This window comes from Sminthopsis crassicaudata, chromosome 6, assembly GCF_048593235.1.
Source record: "Sminthopsis crassicaudata isolate SCR6 chromosome 6, ASM4859323v1, whole genome shotgun sequence".
NCBI classification, from domain to species: domain Eukaryota; kingdom Metazoa; phylum Chordata; class Mammalia; order Dasyuromorphia; family Dasyuridae; genus Sminthopsis; species Sminthopsis crassicaudata.
This window is the reverse complement of record NC_133622.1, coordinates 40,722,673-40,745,536: the sequence shown is the minus strand read 5'-3', so window position 1 is coordinate 40,745,536 and position 22,864 is coordinate 40,722,673.

The window sequence follows — 22,864 nt, the reverse complement described above, 5'->3', positions numbered from 1 at the left end:
CTGGGCCCTATTCTCTGTTCTCCCTACTCTTTCTCTCTTAACTGCTTCATTGGTTCATATGGATTTGTTGAGCATTTCTATGCAAATGGAATGCATGTTGTGAATCTATACATCCAGTTCCTGTGTCTCTTCTGAGTATTGGCTTAAATCATCATTTCAAATTGGATATCCCAGAGATATCTCAAGCTCAACATGTCCAAATCAGAATTCATTATTTTTCCTCTCAAACCAATTTCTTTATTTCTGATGAAGTCACTCATCATTGTTCCAGTCTCTCGGATTTGTAACCTTGGTATTTTTTTTTTTTTAACTTTAGCTAACACATAATAGTTTCTACTCAAGTCCTTTATTTGAACTTGGTGTCTTTGTCTTTTGAGTATGTTTCTTATAAACAACAGATTATTGGATTCTAGATTCTAATCCATTTGACTATCCACTTCTCATTTAACCTTGGTCTTCTCCTTGGCTGATTCCTTGCTCTCCCTTTTCTCATATATTATTGCCAAATTTTGCTAGGTTTTCCTCTACAACATGTCTTGCTTCTAAAGCCTTCTATTCAGATAGCTACTAATTTAGTTCAGTCCTCCATTCATTTCTATTCTAAACCATTGTAATGGCCTCCTAATGGGTTTCCCTGCTTCTAGTTCCTTCCTATTGTAGTCCAGCTCCATTCAACTTCTATAATGATTTTCCTTATAAGCACAGATCTGACCATTACACTACCCTACTCAATAAAGTGGGAGCCTACTCAGATGGTTCCTAATTGCCTTTAGGATGAAATGCAAACTCCTTTAATTGACTTTTAGAGACCTAAATAATCTGTTTCCTACCTGTCTTTTTAATATATTACTCCTGTCTCATTATACATTCCTCTTTTTCCCAGTTTGTGTGATCCAGTTAAACTCACTTTCCTTCTGTTGCTTACATATGTGACTCAACTTCCTATTTCCCTGTCTTTGCACTGGTCATCATCACTTATACCTGGAATATACTCTCTCCGCATCTCCATCTTCAAGACTCAAGAACCATCTTCTACATTAGGTCTTTCCTCATTTCCCCAATTCTATTATTTCTCTTCTCTAACTACCTTATTTAGAGCTACCTTGTATTTATTTCATATTTATTCTTATATATTTAAATATACATACATACATATAATAATAATAAATAAGCTACTTGAGGGTAGAATCTATTTAAATTTTTGGTATTTTTCTTCCTAGAATCTAGCATATTGCCTAACATGTTTGTTGAATGATTGATTGATAATGTGAAAAGATCAAAATGCTCTAAGTAAATGATATCTAGCTACATATTCATGAACATGTGTTCATGTACTCTGCTCTATTCCAAATATGATTCTTTCCTTTTTACAAGCCAAATTCAGCACTGAAATATTTATAGTATTTTGTAATGACCCCCTAATTTTACCACAGTTTTAGCACACGTTTGTACACAAATTATTCTATGAAGCTGGGTGCCTGTATTGGTTACTGTTGGATTTGGGATAAGAGTGTGTTCTGACTTGGATTAGTAGGCTTGGGTTTACAGGGAGCTACTGGGGCTAGCTTGTATCAGAAATGTTAACAATACTGATTTAAAGTGTATTGTGCATTTTTGGAGAGCAGATTATTAACATTTACCAACCCCCTGATTAGTAGACAATTTCAGGACTGACTACATAGACAAAGAAGAGTGTACCTTTACTGAATAGAAGATATTCTCCCTTCCCATCCAGGTCTGGGCTGTGTGGGCCAAGGTTGGTAACAAAATTAGGGTGGGTTGGATAGGCCGGCATTTGTTAGTCTTTGATTCCAATTCCAAGTGCTATCTCTACTAGGAAGTCTTTATCCATCTCTCCCACCCACTTCTAATTTCTCATATTCATTTGTAGTATCATGGTATCCATATGTATCCTTTCACTTGGCTCCATCTAGTCAGATACTATGTCTCATCTAAACTTGGAATGGAACCCAGATCCTGGCATAGTGCCCTGATCAAAGGAGGTGCTTAATAAGTGCAAGACTTGACTTGACTTCCCAAGTCATCTCCCTTTCTACCTGAAGCTTAATGCTTTGTGGGATGTCTTCTTTTTCAGGTCTTTGGGTATAAAAACCAAATAAATGTTATCTAGGATCCTGACCTTATCATGGAGTGCTAAATTGTGTTGGAGATGCTTTTTCCATTCTAGTCCCACCATCCCAGATCCAGAAACCATTTAAGGATTGTATTTCCTGTACTAAGATCAAGGTGACTGATAGGACTCCTCCCATCACATTTCCTGTTGTTGGGGTGGGAGATGGGGGCAGGGTAGGTAAGCTTGACAGAGAGGTTCCTGTTTCCTGTTAGTTCGTTGGAAAACACAGATTGCATTGGTCCATAGTCTCTGGAAATGTAGTTGTCCTCTGTCCTCAGACTACCCTCATGGGGAGTCACCTGTCACTCTTTGCAGAGATGATTAGTCTTTTGTTGATAAGGAGCAGGACTTCCTAGATCAGGGAACGAATATCTCTGAATCAGTGATTGGACTGAGAGAAAGAACTTAAAATGGTAAAACCAATGTCTGAATTGTGACAATGAAAGAAAATTTAACTGTATGTCTGTTACCCTATTAATTTTATTTTTTGTCCTATTAATTTTAAATATCTTTTATCTCCAAAATGTCAATTTTAATTTAACAAAATTAAGTTAGACAAATTCTTTCCATTGTCAATAATAATTATTTTACCATCATATAAATTGTTGAATTAGTAGATTTGAAAATAATTTCATGCTTCATCAAATATATCACATTTAATAAAGTATATGAGAAGACTGCTAAATTCACAAATGGACAAATAACTTTACTTTTATGTGAATATTGGCTTGGTGTTCAAGACCTTTCATGATCCATACATTAATTCTTTCAGTGGTTCTTCAGTAAGTACCTAATTAAAAATACGTATAAAATCTGGGAAGGAAGTAGATATCTGATTGAGTTGATTAGAGAAGGCTTCCTGGGAGAGTGCATATTTGAGCTAAGTCTAAAAAGATAAGGGGGATGTTAAAAGAAGAGAATGGAAGAAGGACATTCCAAGTAGAGGGAACAATGTAAGTCCGGGTGTAGTGTCAGGAAAAACTGGGGATTGATTGAAAGATCAGCTAGGAAGCTATTAGAATAGCTAAGGTGATTCCTGATGAAGGTTAGACTGGAAACAGTGGGAGGGGAAAGGAAGGGATGGATCCAAGAGGTATCATAGAGATTGAGCCAGCAGGCTTACTTACTGATTGCCTCCCTTTGCTCCCTCATCTTCCATATCCAAACACCAAAGTTTTAAGCCTGAGAATTAGGGTGAATCCTTTCCCACCTCTGTGGCCTCTCTGTGTGATTCCTTCTGCTTGTTTAGTTTTCCTCCCATCTCTGCCTATCCAACTCCTTCCTGTTCTTCAAGGTTCAGCTCAAATCCTGTCTCCTCCATGAAGCCTTCCCTGATTATCCCAACTGGAAGGGATTTCTCTCTTCCCTAACCCCTTATCTCATTCATTATTTAAACCACTCACACATTCAGATAGCATATCTTAAAATAAAAAAATATATATTTTTAAACTGAGACAGGATTGTAAGCTCCTTCAGGTTGGAGACAATACCTTATAAATTGACCTGATACAGTGACAATATCCCTGAATTTAGGAATTGGTATATGTGGGGATCATTGGATTCCCTAACACGTGAAGCAATGGACAATAGATTGGTTTTGGACTATCTCTCGGTTGCTGAAGAAGGCATATGTGTGACTGATGTTTACATACCCTCTTTCTAGGACTTCTGGAAATCTTTTACAAGACCATGTTGATTCATATTGTTTGTTATATCACACTTGCATGTACAATTCATGTTTGTCACACCACATCGAGCCTGCACTGACTGTGGGGAGAGTCAACCTTCAAACAAGTTAATAGAGAACTGTCCAATTGCCAATTAGCCTCACGCGCTCCATTATCCAAGTGCATTTGTTCAGTTCTAGCCCTTTACAGGTATACCTAATTCCAATCCCTGCTCTTATCCCTAGCAGGAAGTATTAATTTGTATAAGCCAATTGATGTCTCTTAATTTTCTCATTTGGAAAATAAGGAGGGTGGCTAGATGATCTCTTTTGTTCTTCCTATCTTTAAAAACTATACTTTTATGTTTACTCCTTTAAAAGTACTTAGCATAATATCTTGTTTTGAGGAAGGAACTTAGTGAAGATTTATAAAATTAATGTCTCTCTCTTTCTCTCTCTGTGTGTGTGTATATATATATGTATATATAAATATATACATATATATACACACTCTATATATCTGATATATCTGTCTGTCTATTTATCTACATATTCAATATAATGGAGTTGTTAGGGGAATGCCTTGATCTTCCAGACTGACACCCTTTATAGAACTGGGCATGTGTGTTTTGAATCTGTGGGGAAGAACATATTCTTAACCCCTTCCTAAAGAACATGGACAACACCAATGGCATCTGGTTAGTTCTTACATGTTCTTTTCCAAGGACAATGCCTCCCCTCCCTAGAGGCAGCTGGTGGTGTAGTAGATAGAGCATTTGGTCAGGAATAAGGAAGAAATGAGTTTACATTTAGTAAACTTAGGTAAGTCAATTAAACCCCTATGCCTCAGTTGTTTCAGCTGTAAAGTGGATATAATATTGGTTTCTATAACACAATATTGTGAGGATCAGATAAGATAATATTCATAAAAATTGCTTACCATGGCACTTGCCATATAGTTAATGCTATATAATTTCTTATTTTTTTCTTCTCCTTCCAGAGCCAAAATAGTGATATCCTAATTCCAAGGCAGGTGCCCCAGTTCAAAAGAACAAGGGATACCTCTAATAACCTCTGAATGATAATTATAAAATAAGTTGAGATTTATCACATTTTATGAAATTCTCTAAATCAATAAAAACAAATCCTAAATTAATCCAGCAAAAAAATATCTATTATGCATCAGATGGAGAGTTATGTGGCACAGTGTGGATAAAAAGTTCAAATATAATCTAGATACTTACTAGCTGTGTGACCCTGGGCAAGTCACTTAATTCTGTTTGCCTCAGGTTCCTCATCTGTAAAATGAACTGAAGAAGAAAATGACAAAACTATTCAGGTATCTTTGCCAAGAAAACACCAAAAAGAATCATGAAGAGTCAGATGTGACTGAAAAATGAACAATAAATGTGTCAGATACTGTACTTCTCACTAGAGTCACAAATATAAAGAATAAGACTAAGTTTATATAATAAATGCATTACATTATAACAAATATGCAAGGTGTCTCAAAAGTCTTAGGGACATTTTCAACTACTTAAAGCTTAAAACATTATTAAAGCTTTTGGACTATCCATTATAAGTATAAATGCAGAGCAGTTAAAGAGAGTGTAGAGAGATAAGACTTAAAAATCTACAAAATGTCACTGTATAAACATGAACAGAACATCTCACTTTAGCTACCAAAAAAAAAAAGGGCAAAAGAAAAAAAAGTTTAAAAGACAATTCCATGTCATCCTTTCTGAAGCTTAGGAAGCCCAGTGTTAGGAGGTGTATTTTCTAATTATGCTCGTGTTCTTAATTGAATTTATTAGATTCACAAATGAGGATTCTTTGGTTTCTTTTTACTTGGACTATCTGCTTTGGTTTCTCATTATCATAAAATTTTCTTCTGTTTTGTTGTGAATTGCTCAAGAGAATGAATTAATCAGAGAAGTTCAAATTACATCTATTTGAAGCCCTACATTATAATCATCAAATAGATGAAGAAGGACAGAAAACTATGAAGTTTAACATTAGCCTGTTGAGAAACAAATGCCCAATTATGTCATTTGGAGGAGTTGTGAATTGCGGCAATCTTTTTAGAAAGCAATCTGGTGAAATTGGCTATATGTCCTTTGAATCAACAGTTAGTTGGCTAGTTTTGTTAGTGTTGCTGCATATTATATTCTAAAAATATTGCAACAATCTACCACTTCACCAAAGAGTGTACTGGCTGAATCAACTAACTAATTTATAAGCAGTTTTTAAACATCTCCTATATTTTAGGTCCAGAACTAAGCAATTTCAATGCAAAGAAAAATGAAATTATTTCTGCCCTCAGGATGCTTAACTTTAAAATAACAAGCAAAAGAGATATATAAGGATATACAAAATCTATGCAAGCTAAAACCAAGATAATTTTAGTATGGAGCTGGGAAAATAGGGTGAATAGGAAAGGCTTAGTGTAAAAGGTTCCTCTTGGGCTAAGTGTTGATTGACATAATCTGAGGGAAGGTAGGTGGTATAGTAGATAGAATACTGGGCCTACCAAAAAAGATCTGGGCAGAAAATTTCTTGGGCAAAAAGGGCTCCCAAGTAGAAAGTTTAAGAAGCTCTGCTGTAGAGTGCCTGGAGTATTGATTATTGGAAAAGTGCTATCATAGATGAAATGGAATATTGTTGGATCATAAAAGGAAGAATAGAAAGAAATGTGGAAAGATCTATACAGTGATGATGGGCAATTAAAGCAGAATGGTAGCATATTGACTACTACTATACATAAAACACGAGTGACAACCCCAAAGTCTTCTAAGGACAGAAATGAAAAAAGACACCCAAAGGGAAGATAAAAATAAATGACATTACTATTTTTATGTTAAAGGTATTAAGTACATCCAGCTGGCAGGTACACTGGATAGAATGTTGGACCTGCAGTCAGGGTTATAATAATAATAATAATAATAATAATAATAATAATAATAATAATAATAATAATAGCACCTACCTCTTGGGGTCACTATGAGAATTAAATGAGATAATAACTGTAAAGCACTTAGCACATTGCTTAGCACATAGTAAGTGCTATGTAAATATTAACTGTTTTATGTACCTACTATATACAAAGTCTTGGGCTTTAGATACTCATTTGTTGGGGACTGTGAGGGAAGCTGAACAATTCAAATGTAGGTTGAATTATATCATCTCTGAGGTCCTATCTAATTTTAAGATTCTATGACTCTAGTCTGAAAACAGAAACACTTGGAAATCCTTTTTGTTTGGACCATTTGCAGAGCATATTCCAGCATGCTAGATGGAGTCTGTTGGAGATGCTCTGTTGGGGAGTTTATTGGAGAGGATTTATTGGGGAGTTTGTTGGACACTTTTGGAGTGGTTCTGTTGGAATCTGTTGGAGAGGTTCTCTTGGGGAGTTTGTTGGAGAGGCTCTATTTTGGAAAGGCTCTGTTGGGGAATTTATTGGAGACTGCTGGAGAGGCTTTGGATTGTGAATCTTGTCACTTCCAGGATTTCTTAAAGAATCTTTGCCTTAGCTTTTGTGACCTTGAGCAGGTTATTTAACTTCCTTTAATTTGTTTCTTCATCTGCAAAAGCAGAAGGTTGAAATGATTTGTTGCATTCTATGTGCATTCCATCTCTAATTCTGTGCTCTGTGTCCTTTGAAGAATTCTTGGGAGAACAAGGCCAAGAATTACATCAGACCAGGTGTAGAGAGTTAGTGAATCTGAATTAGCAGGGGAATTTCTCACATCGCAGAAATCACTGATCCTTCAAAGTAGCAAAATATCAAAGTAACCTCAATTTCTATTTTCTTTTAGAAGAATTTGGAAAATAATGCTTAGAAGGATTTTGCCCTTTTTTGAAAAGGAAAACTAGAGCAGCCATGTGGATAAGACTAGCCTACTGACCTAAAATTAACCACATATTAAAAAATAATCAACATTGTCTATAACATAAACAATGACTTTATTTTATTAATTTATTTTCATGTATGCATTTTTTTTCTCAATTTTAATTTTGTTATTATGGACTTGAAAAATATCAACAAAGAATAAAATATTATTGAATTCAAAGAATAGAAAAAAGTTAGAAATGACAAATATTTATTCCATGTTGTTTTTTAAGGTACATAACAAATTAGGTGCATTAATCCCCCCAAAATATTGTGCTTGTCTCTATTTCCTTCTTAGCTTCTTTTAGTTTCCTTTTTTGCATTTTTAATGGATATTTTATTGATTCTTTTAGGAAATTTCTTCTTTTGGGAAGAGGGGGGAAATATTACTAGTACTAACTTTCTTTTTTTCTCCATTTTTTAAAAAGATCCTCTACTTTGACAAATAAGCAATAAAGCAAAATAAATTCATGTACCAATCATGGTTGAAAATATGTGTCATTCTCCATCTTTAATCCATCATCTCTGTGTCAAGATGTGGAAAACATGCTTCCTCAATTGGTTTTCTGGAGTCATGGTTGATCATTTCTTTGATTAAATTTTTTTTTAAATAATAGTTTTTATTTTTAAAATATATACAAAGATAGTTTTCAGCATTCATACTTACAAAACCTTCTGTTTCAAATTTTTTCTTCCTTTCTTTCCCCTAACCCTTCTCCTAGATGGCAAGTAATCTAATATAGGTTAAACATATACAATTCTTCTATACATATTTACACAACTATCATGCTATACAAGAAAAATCAGATCAAAAAGGAAAAAAAATAAGAGAAAAAAGCAAGCAAACAACAACAACAATCATTTCTACTAGAACAATAATATTCCATAACATATACCAAAACTTATTTAGGCCTTCTCCAGCTAATGGGCATCCACTCAGTTTTCAGTTCTTTTTCACCACAAAAAGAACTGCTATAAACATTTTTGCACATATGGATCTTTTTCCCTTTTTGTTTTTTTAAGCTTTTAATTTTCAAAACATATGCATAGATAATTTTCAACATTCACCCTTGTAAAAATCTTGTGTTACTGATTTTTTCTGTATCTTCCCCCATCCCTTTTCCCTAGATGGCAAGTAATTAATATATGGTAAACATGTGCAATTCTTCTATATGTATTTCCACAATTAGGCTGCACAAGAAAAAAGAAAAAAATGAGAAAGAAAAAAAGCAAACAATAACAAAAAAGGTGATCCATACCCAATTCCAGAATCCTCTCTCAAGGTGTGGATGGCTTTCTTCATCACAAGACTTTTGGAACTGGCCTGAATTGCCTCACTGTTGAAAGAGCCAAGACCTTCATAATTGATCATCATTAATTTTGCTGTTACTGTGTACCATGTTCTCTTGGTTCTACTCCCTTCACTTAGGATCAGTTCATGAAAGTCTCTCCAGGCCTCTCTGAAATCATCCTGCTAGTCATTTCTTACAGAACAATAATATTCCATAACATTCATATATCATAACTTATTCAGCCATTCCTCAACTGATGGACATCCACTCAATTTCCAGTTCCTTACCACTACAAAAATGTCTTATACATTTTTTGGCACATGTGGGTCCTTTCTTCTTTTTTATGTTTGATTAAAATTCTTAAATCTTTCAACTTATTTTTTTATACTGTTATAGCCATTGTACAAACTATATTCCTGGTTCTGCTCACTTTATTCTGCATCATTTCATACAAATCTTTTCAATTTTCTTGAATCTCTAGCTTTCATTATTTCTTCTAAAGCAATATTATTCTGTTACTTTCAAGATTCTAAGCCATTCCTCAAATAATTGGCACTCCTTTAATTTTTATTTCTTTGCTACAATGAAAAGTGCTGTCATAAATATTCTTGTACATTTAAATCCTTTCCTTGCTTTTTTGATCTCTTTTGGGTATAAGCAATGTAGCAATATTCCTGGGTCAAAGGGTATGTGAATTTGTTGTTTTTTGATTAACTACATTGAAATACAATTATTATAATATTTAAAAATAATTTCAAGGAACCCAAGTTAAGGTAATTATGCAAAAAAGTGATCCTGTAATATCATATTTCAACCTGCACAATAAATCAGTATTCAACAAAACTATTTGATACTGATTAAAACATAGAAAATTGATCAATAAAATCAGTTAGATATATAAAAGGAGCAAGCAAATGAATATATTATCATAGAATTTGATAAATCTCAAGACTACTTGGGTGAGGCTTTGCTGTAAAATTGGAAAGAAATTTCTGACAGAAATTAGGATTAGACTAGCAACTCATGCTATGGTATAAGTTATTCTCCACAATGACTGGGCTATCATATCTTTTTTTTTTTTTAATTAAAGCTTTTTATTCAAAACATATGCATGGATAATTTTTCAACATTAACCCTTGCAATACCTTGTGTTCCAATTTTCCTTCTCCTTCCCCTTCCCCCATCCCTCCCCAGATGGTAAGTAATCCAATATATGTTAAATATGATAGAAATATATGCAAAACCCAATATATTCATACATATTTATACAATTATCTTGCTGCACAAGAAAAAATCAGATCAAACAGGAAAAAAAATGAGAAAGAAAGTAAAATGCAAGAAAACAACAACAAAAAGAGTGAAAATGCTATGTTGTGATCCATTCTCAGTTCCCACAGTCCTCTCTCTGGGTGTAGATGGCTCTCACAATCACAAGATTATTGGAACTGGGCTGAATCATCTCATTGTTGATGAGAGCCACGTCCATCAGAATTGATCATCGTATAGTCTTCTTGTTACCTTGTACAACTATCTCCTGATCCTGCTCACTTCACTCAGCATCAGTTTATGTCAGTCTCTTCAGGCCTTTCTGAAATCATCCTGTTGATCATTTCTTATAGAACAATAATATTCCATAACATTGCTATGTCACATCTTCACCAATGTATTGTGTCCATTCTCCAACAACTATCACCTTCTGTTTTTGCCATTTCTGTGAAGTGGAGCCTAAGAATTATTTTAATTTGTGTTTTTCTTAGTGATTCAAAGAATTTTTCATATAGTTTTTTTTTTAAAAGAGAATTATTTGTTTATATTCTTTCACCAGTTATCTATTCAAGAATAGTTCTTCTTTATGTATCTTCAATATACGTTTATCAGAAAAACTAGTACAAATATTTTTCTCAGTTACCACTTTGTATTCTAATTGAACTAAATTGATTTGTTTGTCCAAAACATTTTCAATTTTATGTAATAAAAATTATCCATTTGACTTTGTGTGATCTTTCTGATCATGAACTCTTTCCCTAACTATAGGTATAAAAGGCATTTCCTTTTCTTTTTCTTGAATTTGTTTATAACATGACCGTTTTATTTCAAAATCATTATACCATTTGGATCTTATCTTGGAAAAAGATGTGAATTGTTGGTTTAATCCTAACTTCTGTCAAAAATTTCTTTCAGATTTTCCAGCAAAACTTTATTGAAATAATCGGAATGCTTTGATAATATTTTTATTTGCTTTTTCTTTTTGTTTCTCTAATTGATTTCAATGATCAACTATGTTTTTAATCAATACCAAATAGTTTTGTTGATTACTATTTTATGGTGTACTGTACAATATGGTATTGCAAGGCTCCTTTCATTACCTCATTTTTTCTGATTGCCTTTGATTATTATTATTATTATTATTGATATATTTGATTATTACCTTTTGTTCCTCTAAAACAGGAATATTTTAGCTGGCGTCCATGAACTTATTTAAATATATTTTTTGATAATTGTGCTTCATTGTAACTAAGTAGTTTCCTTTGTAAACACACACACATACAAAAATACTTTTTTGCACTTAAAAGCATTAGTAGAAGTCTATAGGCTTCACTAGATTGTCAAAGGGGTCCCTGATGCAAGAAAATTAAGAACTTTGGGTCTAAAAGAATTTTGTTATTGCTTTTCTGCCCTATTAAAAAAACTCTCTGATAATTTGATATGTCACTGAATAAGTGAATTTTTGTAATATTGACATAACTCACCTTTAAGCAATGAATATCTCTCTAGTTCTGTTTTTGTAAAAAGTGTTTTCTAATTGTATTCATATAATTCTTATGGTAAGTGGATTCATGTAAGTTTTATACACTTTGTAATTATTTTGAATGTAGTTTATTTTTCTATCTCTTTCTGTTGTATTTTTTGGTCATATTATAGAAAGACTGATAATTTGTGTGGGTTTATTTTACATCCTATAGACACCTAGGTGGCACAGTGGATAGAGCACTGGACTGGAATCAGGAAGACTAATTTTTCTGAGTTCAAATCTGGTGTTAGACACTTAATAGCTGTGTGACCCTTGGCAAGTCACTTAACCCTGCTTGCCTCAATTTATTCATCTATAAAATGAGTTTGAAGAACGAAACCACTGTACTTTCTCTGCCAAGAAAACCCCAAATGGGGTCGTGAAGAGTCAGACATGAATGAAATGACTAAACCATAAAATTTTATATCCTGCTAAATTTACCCTGAAGTTGTTTTAATTAATTTTTACATTGAATTTCTAGCAATCTATATTGTCATTATTTGTAAAAGTAATTTTTGTTTATGATGATTATAATGACCTCTAGCATATATGTGGTGCACTTTACATATCATATAATTTGATCTTTATGAATACATATAAATGAAAAGGATTGTTTAATAACTTGTAAATCAGTATGAATCGTGGTAAACTCAGAGGATTTTTTTTTTAATCTGGGTTTTTTGCAATCAACAATTTCCTAAATCCTTAGTGCATCTCTTGCCAGATTTCCCATTGTGGAGAATGGAGAAGATTTGGGGTTTGATATTTTTACCTTAGATTACTGTGATTTTGTGAATTGAGCTTATTTATGGAAGATAAGACCACAAAATTGAAGAAAAAGAAAGAAAGAAAGAAAGAAAGAAAGAAAGAAAGAAAGAAAGAAAGAAAGAAAGAAAGAAAGAAAGAAAGAAAGAAAGAAAGAAAGAAAGAAAGAAAGAAAGAAAGAAAGAAAGAAAGAAAGAAAGAAAGAAAGAAAGAAAGAAAGAAAGAAAGAAAGAAAGAAAGAAAGAAAGAAAGAAAGAAACACAGAGACCAAGAAGGGAGAAACTTTTTTATATAGTTATCTAAAATATGGGTCCTCTGTTTCTTTCCTTCTCTTACTTTATTCACTAAGACAATTTGTTTTCTACTTTTCTGACAGAGATAAATATGTCATGAACACAGTGTAGGCTTACTGGCCTCATAGCCCTAGTGAAACAAAATTCTAATTCCTTTCAAATGGCTCCACATTGTCTTTCTCTGCTCTTATCTATTTCCTGTCCTGCTATAGCTTTCAGTGTTACAGCTGAAGAACTGGTCAACAAAGTCCCCCTTCCCCATTTTTTATCCTCTCCTGAACTTTTATTTTTGAAGGAAAGAGTTTTTTATAATTTGATATCATAACTAAATATAAAAACACAATTCTGAAATGGTTAGTAATCGGCCAACTCTCCATTTAATGTTGTTACATGGCACCTTCTTCTAGCTCACCTTATTGTTGTTCAGAGCTTTTGGATTGACATGAAAGAAGTTTCAGCTCAGTAAATGTGATTTCTACATATGACCAATTTCAGTTAGGCAAATTGTTTTTTAGAACACAGGTTGTATTTTGCCTTATTTTCTAGATACTAGTTTGAAGATTACTCTGATACAAATACAATTTGAGTTGCTGTGTCAAGATATATGCTAGCTCCATGTAAAGAAAAAATTTAAATAGTATCCTAGATTTTTAATTGGAAGGGACCTGAAGAAGGCATCAAGTCTGGGTCTCAAATCATTAACTCTCCTTATTTTATTAATTAAATGATTTATCCAGAATCAAGCAGCTATTAAAGGCAGCAGCAGGGTAGTACATAGACAGAGTGGTTGACCCAGGAAGATCTGAGGTCAAATTCAGCCTCAGAAACTATTAGCTGTCTGACCCTGAGCAAGTCATTTAACTCTGCCTCAGTTTATTCATCTGTAAAATGAGTTGGAGGGAGCAAATCACTCCAATCTTGCCAAGAGAACACCAAATGGGGTCACAACTGAAATGATTGAACAAAAAATTATATCACGCTACTTCAGATTTCTTTGGCTCCAGGTTTTCCACTACCTATAATCTAGACACATAGTAGTTGTTCCCTAAATGCTCATTGTTATGAAATTCCTAAACTTCCTCGAAGGTCCAGCTCAAGTGCTATTTCCTACATGAGACTTTTCCTGATCCTCCCAATTGTCAGGATCTTCCAATTCTGACATCCTTCCCCTTCTCCCATATTGCTGTTAAATATTTTAATTTTTACTTATGCATACATGATCTTCTTTCTCCCTGAATGGTATGCAATCACTGGGCAGGGAACAAGTTTAATTTTCAAATCTGTATCCCCAATGGCATGGTTCCTGTTTAGGTACATAGTATACTTCTAATAAACATGTGTTGAACAAGTGAATTGTCCTCAACCTAAATGTTTAAATGCCTAAATGTTTAAGCCTCTTCTGGGGCAATTGCCCCATCTCAGTCCCCCAATCCCTTTCTGTATCTTGTCTGTCTCAAGTTTAACAGAATTCCCTGACAAAGGGGAAAGCAGCTGGTCATATTTCTTCTCTTGAGTCTAATTGTCAGGGGATTTAAAAAAATGATCTCCAACAGAATAAAAAGATTTTGGCTTTACTTAAAGTCATAGAACTATGGATCAAGATTTGGAAGGGACTTTGGAGGGCATGTAGTCTAATTACCTATTTATTGTTGTTTAGTCATTTTTAATTATGTTCAACTCTCCGTGACCCAATGTTGATATTTTCTTGGCAAAGACACTGGAATGGTTTACCATTTCTTTCTGTAGCTCATTTTACAAATTAGAAACTAAAGCAAATGGGCTGAAGTGGCTTACCGAGGGTCCCAAGCTAGTAAGTGTTTGAGACCAGGTTGAACTCATAAAAATGAATCTTCCTAATTCTATCCCAATGCTATATTCACTGTACCCCTTGGTTCCTCCAAATCAACCATTTTATAGGTGAGGAAACTGAGGTCACACAGATAGCAGAGACTTCACCTTAGGTCTTTGGACTCTCAAACTAGAAGTTACTAGCTACTAAAGTATAATTTTGCATGAGCATTGTTCAATCTTGATTATTGAAATACTCTAGTCAATTTGTAACTTTGCCATCCTGACATGGAAGTCATTGTGAAGGGGAAATTGCTTATACTTAGAATGACTAACAGGAACCCAAGGGATCTTGAAACATTTTACCAAATCAAACACAAAGACAACAGTCTAAACATAGACTTCTCCATATCCGAGCTCTTCCTGTGAAAACTTTTTTTTTTTTTTAAAAGTCACTTTAAAATTGTCTCCACTCCCATTGTTATTCATGTTCCCATTGTTATTCATGTTCATATTTGGGATTAATTCAAAGGAGCTGCCAGACATCTGACATTTAAGCACTGGGGTGAGGGGAAGACAAAAGGAGGACAATCCTGAATTTGATGAACACTCTCTTTCAATATATTTTATAAAGAGAAGAATGAAGAAGAGAGAAGAGAGAGACAGAGAAAGAAAAGAATTAGAAGAATTAGGAGAAGAAGAATTAGAAGAAGAAGAAGGAGGAGGAAGAGGAGGAGAAGGAGAAGGAGAAGGAGAAGGAGAAGGAGAAAGAAGAAGAAGAAGAAGAAGAAGAAGAAGAAGAAGAAGAAGAAGAAGAAGAAGAAGAAGAAGAAGAAGAAGAAGAAGAAGAAGAAGAAGAAGAAGAAGAAGAAGAAGAAGAAGAAGAAAGAAGAAGGAGAAGGAGAAAGAAGAAGAAGAAGAAGAAGAAGAAGAAGAAGAAGAAGAAGAAGAAGAAGAAGAAGAAGAAGAAGAAGAAGAAGAAGAAGAAGAAGAAGAAGAAGAAGAAGAAGAAGAAGAAGAAGAAGAAGAAGAAGAAGAAGAAGAAGAAGAAGAAGAAGAAGAAGAAGAAGAAGAAGAAGAAGAAAAGAGGGAAGGAGAGAAAGGCAATGAATACACCTGTGCACGTTCCATAGTTCTAAGCCTTGTTTCCTCATAAGCACTGTGACCCTTCTCCCAGAGAAGTCTTGAATCCCAACCAGGTATTTCTCAGATCTAAAGCAGCACAATGTCTTTTCCCAGCTGTATTCCTTTAAAAACCAACGGCTCTAACACTAAGTTTGTGCCCCATTCAGAACTTGCGTTCTGTTCAGTCAGTTTTCTTATATTTCCTCTTTTCCGAAAAGGATTTCCAAAAATATTCACTGGTGACACTGAGCATGCCTTCGGCAGCCAAGTAGATGGAAGGTTGCATTCTTATCCCAAGCGTCTTGGCGGGGAAAATTTCCCCAGAGGGATGGACGAGGTTTGATTGTGTTTCCCAGCCTACCTGACATTTGATCTTCAGAGCCATCTAGTGGTCAATATTTCAGAATAGTCTCCCGACTAAGTCAGTTTCATCTGACCATGACCACCAAGAGAACCGGCTCGTCTGTTTTCTGCAAGTGGTTCTGTCAAAGATGCTGCTAATTTGAGTAGTAACTTTGTTAATAGTTTTATAATAAGCATCCGCTAATTACCTAAGTTGGGGAGGATGGAGCGGGCTCCTAATTACCTCCTGCTTTAATGCCGATAAGAAGTGATCTCCTGATTCTCTCTTTACCAGTAAAACCCATCCAAGACTTCTCATTTCTAGTCTGTTGTCTTCCATGATGGATTCTTTGGCTATGACCACTCTTTGCCATTACAAGAAAACCAAGAAATGAATCCAAATCTCTGTGATGGATAAAATAGCTTCTCTTCTCCAACAGCGATAGGTTGATTATAAGAATGAAAAGAGTGAACAAAGAGAGAGAAAGAAGAAGGTCCTGGCATTGAGTTAATTATAGAACTATAAATCTAGGGAAAAAATGAGGTGAGGAGAATCAGGGGAATGAAGTGGAAAGATCCTAAATTTGAGGGATACTCAAAGTAATGAAACAGGAGGCAAAGTGCTGGGTTTGGAATCAGAGGAGGTCTGGGTTTGAATATTTACTTGTGCTGGGAATCATTGGTGTTCTCCTATAATTCCTGATACCGGGATAACAGAGCCCTGATAGAGCTGAAAATATATAAAATATAAAAATATGAATAATATGTAACACAAAAACATATCATATAATATAAAATAATATGATAGAGACTGGGGAAATCTTTGAATTAACTAATTTTCTAAAGTTTGAGTACAAAATATGGAGATAATCAGCATTTGATGATATTAAGGGCCATTTTTCAAAAGACAAATGAGCAGGAGTAGATATGGCTTTAATTAATTTTTTTTAATTTGAGTTCCTAATTCTCTCCTCTTCTATACCTCCCCTATCTATTAAGAAGACAAGCAATATGCTATCAATCATACATGTAATATAATGCAAAACACATTTCCATAGTATCTATGTTCCAAAAATATTAATGAAAAGCAAAAAACATAAGAAAAGGGAAAAGTATAATTCTTTCTCTCTAGTAGGATAGGGTTTAATTCTTTCTCTTTAGGTGGATTAATAATAGCTTTTTATTTTTCCAAATGTATATAAAGATAATTTTCAACATTCACCCTTGCAAAACCTTGTGTTCCAAATTTTTCTTCCTCCTTTGCCCCCCTTTTCCTCTCAACAGCAAGCAATCTAATATAGATTAAACATGTGCAATTCTTCTAAACATATTTCTAGATTCATCATGATGCACACACACAAAAAAATCAGATCCAAAGAGGAAAAAACATGATAACGAGGGGAAAAAAGCAAGGAAACAACAACAAAATAGGTGATCTTCCCTCTATCTGTATCTCTAAGGTAAATTATTGCAATTTACCATAAATGTGGGAAGAGGAGAACCAGATCTGATTTAACGTGCCCATATGGCTTCTAGCTAAGAGTTAACACCAGTAGATGTCCCATAGCCTTTTTTGGATCTTAGCAAGACCAAGTGGATTTTTCTTGACCCCCAGAGTTCTTTTCCTTACAGGACCTGCATTTCCTACATCCGTAGTATTTTCAGGAATGCCAGACACCATCATTAGCACTACTTGGCAGCAAATTTCTTTTTCCCTCAGGGCTCTGTTGTATAGACCCTAAAGAACAATTAGAAATTGAACTTGATAATTACTAGCATTAATGTTGGCTAGGGTCAAGGTCTTTTCATAGAATCCATTGTTGGACTACTCTGCAAAATAGATTTTGGTAGATGTGCTGCTGGAGGAGACAGAACTGAATCATTCCAGAAAACTTCAAAATCTTATTCAGCTACTTGCTGGATATGTGGGTATGTCTGTATTATACTCATATATACATATATATGTATATATAAATATATACACCTACCCTATTTATGTATATACATACAAACCACATACATATATGTTTATATATAATGTATATGTTTACATAGATTTAGATACATGTGTACTTGTAAATATAGACACATATCCATATATATATTTGGGGTTTGTATTTCTGAATTTTCAAAAGTATAATACCTTATTTCAAATAACTCAATTAGATTATTGTTATGCTCTAATTCTCATTTAAAAGTTGCTATAAGTTTTCTTAGAATCTTGAAAAAATAATTTCTCTTTCAAAATTCACTTTTTTTCCTTTCCTTTCCCTTTCTTTTTTTCCTTTTTCCCTCTTTCCTTCCTTCCCTCCCTCCTTCCCTCTTTCCCTCCCTCCCTCTCTCTCTCCCTTCCTTCCTTTCTTTTTCTTTCTTCCTTTCTTTCTTTTCTCTCTCTCTGTCTCTTTCTCTCTCTTTCCTTTCTTTCTTCAGATCAGGAATAAAACACAGAATTAGAATAAAAACATTCAGGTATTTATCCTCAATTAGTGATTCCACAATTTTAATTTTGGGTTGAATTTACCATTTAAGCACTAAGATTGCCCATCCTCATGCTCTCAACTATCCCTCAATTTTCCAGGACTTACATTTTTTGCTTCCTATTGCTCAGATTCTGTACTTCGTGTAAACCTGGTAAGGCTTGGAAGTCTTAAAAGACTGTCCTTGAATCTATTTTTTCCTTTAATGTTTCTGTTACGAGTGCTGGCTCGCACAGGAAGTTTTAGACCTAATCAGACTGTAAAACTCTGACCCTGAGGAGCTGGCAATTTCAGCCACAGACTAAAACAGATAAAGGGAGGCTATTCAGTAGGCAGCAAGATAAGCAAATGAGTGAGGCCGCATTTTTAAAGTCGTTTTAAGACTTAAAAAACAACCACTTTTGTTTCCATAAACAGGGTGAAATGTCACAGGGAGAGTGGAAAACTCTCAGTGAAGACCTGTAATTAGAAAATTTCCACACTGAGAACAAAAACAGTGACTTTGGGCCACTTCCTGACCCCACTCATCCACAGATCAGAAGGCTAAGTTTGACTCTCATGGAGGGAGTGTAGGTGACATAGATAACAAAACACCCAGGAAATGAAATATGAGCTGGCTCTGTGTTTTCTCTAGCTTTCTTCTAAGAGGGGCTCTCCCTCATATTCAAGGTATGGTTTCTACCATTCTAAAGGCATTGTAAACTGGAATAGCAATTTTTCCATAAATTCTAAAAGAAATACACATACATATATCTATATACATATTATGTATACACACATATGTAGAATCTCTGTTATACACACACACACACACACACATACACACACACATATATCCTATATAGTAGGGAGGCTATATATAGTATTTTAAAGATATATATATATATATTAATAAATGAAAAATAAAGTTTTTCTATGAGCATCTTAAGGTATTATAAGATGGCTAAACAAAATCTCTAATTTTTCTTTGAGGGAGACAATTTCCATGCACATGTGTTCATAGGTTCATCTGGAAGACCTCAAAGGTTCACATTTTAAGATAAACAAATTGAGACTCAGAGAGTGTGACTTTCCCAAAGTCATATAGGTAGTAAGTGTTAGAGTTAGTATTTGGACCCAGATCATCTTTGATTTTTATTCAGTATTCAAATTGATTAAAAACAAACAAACAAAAAAACCCGACCCATACCACATCTAAAAGAACAATCTCAATGTAATCCTGTTGTTGTTTTGTCCTTTGTTCTCAAAAAGAATCATGACATCAGAGAGGGGATGCCATAACTTGCAAGTGAGTCGGATTTAAGTGAGGGAGGGCTGGGCAAGGTCACCTGCCCCACTTTCCCCTCCAGAGCCATCTGGGTCCAGTGGTAAAATATAGATCAAGATGACTAGAGATGGCCCTTAGTCAGAAATGAGGGTACAAGAATACCAAAGACATGGCCAATGATCTGAACATCTTTGAGATCTCTCTTTTGGCACTATCTTCAGGGCCATTTTTCTTTCTTTTTAAAAATACAATTAATTTTTCCAATGTTCTCAACATTTTTTTGCAAAATTTTGTTCCGATTTTTTCTTCTTCTTTCCCCTCCCCCATCTTCCAAACAGCAAGTAATCTAATATAGATTAAATATGTGCAATATTTCTAAACATATTTCTATATTCATCATGCTGTTCAGTGAAAAATCAGATCAAAAAGGAAAAAAATGCAAGAAAGGAGAAAACAAGCAAACAGCAACAACAAAAATGTGAAAATACTATACTATGATCCACATTCAGTCTCCATTGTTCTCTTTCTGGATGCAGATAATACTTTCCATTACGTTTATTGGAATTGCCTTAAATCACCTCATTATTGAAAAGAGCCAAGTTGATTGCCACCTAATCTTGTTGTTACTCTGTATAATGATCTCTTGGTTCTATTCACTTCATTTAGCATTAGTTCATGTAAGTCCCTCCAGCCCTCTCTGAAATCATCCTGCTGATCGTCTCTTATAGAACAATAATATTCCATAGCATTCACATACTATAACTTACCCAGCTATTCCACAACTGATGGGCATCTATTCAATTTCCAGGTCCTTGCCACAAAAAAGGGCTGCTATAAATTTTTTGAGCATGTGAGTCCTTTTCCTTCTTTTATGATCTCACTGGGATACAGACCCAGTAAAGACACTGCTAAATCAAAGGGTATATATAATTTTATAGCCTTCTGGGAATAGTTCCAAATTGCCCCCCCCCCCCAGAATGGTTGGATCATTTCACAACTCCACTGACAATGCATTAGTGTCCCAGGTTCCAACATTTATCTTTTTCTATCATCTTAGTTAATCTGAGAGGTGTGAAGTGGTACTTGGTCATTTTTCACCAAAACTATCTTGCCCAGTGAGATCATCAATTTTGTTTAGGAGACTTCATCTTTAGTGCCTTTGAATTATTTCTACAGATGGACACTATCCTTCAGAGATGAAGCCTTATCACTACTGAGGCTGTTCAAAAAACCCAGGGGGAGCAGAGCGGTATAGAATTGAACCTGGACTGGAAGGCAGAAGCTCTGAGTTCTAGATCGGGCTTTGCCACTGACTTGTCATCTTGGTCACATCCAGTTCATCTGTCTGGGCTTCAGTTTTTCCTACTACAAAATGAGGAAATTAGACTGGACCATTTCTATGGGCTTTTTCAGATCTTAAAGTTCAATATAAAAGTTCTATAAGTCTATGATTCTAAGTTCTGAAGCTTATATATAAATCTCTAGCCTTAACTAATCATACAATTTAGAGTCAAGTATGAAGGGAAAACAAGGGGAGAAGCATTATTTATCTATCTGTCTGTCTGTCTATCTATCTACCTACCCATCTATCCATCCATCCATCTTTCAATTTATCTGTCTATCCATCCTATCTGTCTATTTATCTGTTATTATTAAGTATCTATTATTTCCCAGTCACTGTGCTAAATTTCATCTGCATACATAACAATCTGGGAAGTAGATGCCAAAAGAGAGAGCTCAAAGATATCCAGATTGTGATCTTTCTTGATCTTTAAAGCAATGTCTTTGGAATAATGCTATCTTCTGACTTAGGTTTGTTCTTTTTTTCTTTGGGATATGGCATGTTTTTTAATCAGTTTGAATCAGTGTATTGGAATCACACTATTTTACTATATAGGTCAAAGAATTTGGGATAAAAAAAGGAAGCAGCCTTCTGTCTTAAATTCATTTATCAGATTTCTTTACATGGTATCTTTAGCTAAAAACGGTCCTAGAATATAGAGATTTACAATGGGAAGGGAAGGATTCTAGAACTTAAGCTAGTTTCTCAGAAGCAGCTGGACAGTTCCAGACCTTGAATCCCTAGAACTCTGGAAATAGCAATGACCCTCTCCAGACCACAAGTCTTCTTCTAGTCTGGTTGCCACAGTTGTCCTGAGGGGATTAACCCTATAAAGATGAGTTTCACCTTCCTCATCACAATGCCAGCAGCCACTGACCACCTGCTAATGATGGGCAGGTAAACCTCAAGCCCTCAGAATGGCCACTCCCTTTGGGCCCTTCCACCCCAGACCAAGATCAGTTTTTAGCCCAAGCTCTTTGGCTATCATCCTGGGATGAGCAGCCCCTGTGGAGATTCATCTTAGTAACTGCTTCTACATGTCATCATTAAACCCCTTCATCATCAGCAACTAGAAGTACTGAAAACTCCTCTTCTGAATAAAGTTCTCAACACTGAAGTCTGCTACTGCCAGATTTTCCAAATTAAGAAACTGATAGGGTTTTATCAGTAAAAATAACATTTTTCTAATACTTTATTTTTTATTAAAGCTTTTAATTTTCCAAACATACACATGGATAATTTTCAACACTGACCCTTGCAAAACCTTGTGTTCCAATTTTTTCCCTTCCTTCCCCCCATCCCCTCCCCTAGATGGCAGGTAATTTGATAAATGTTAAACATGTGCAATTCTTCTATCCACAAGAAATAACATTTAAAAAGATGCATTATCATCTGTTTTGCTATTGTGCCCTAAGGATCATGGGAAATTTCCATCCCCCTTGTAGGTGAAACCTCCTGTAATTTGTGTCTCCTCCATTAGAACTTGAATTTCTGGCCAGCAAGGGTTACCTTGATTTTTCATCTGTATCCTTAGTAAGTCAGTAATATCCTGCAAGTAATTTTTCATTCATTCATTGGGAAACCTAAAGCTAGAAAAGTTAGTTGACTTGTTTAAGGTCACATAGGTAGTAAAGGACAGAATCAGGATTCTAATACAAGTTCTCAGAGCCGGGATCCAGTGTTCCACATCACT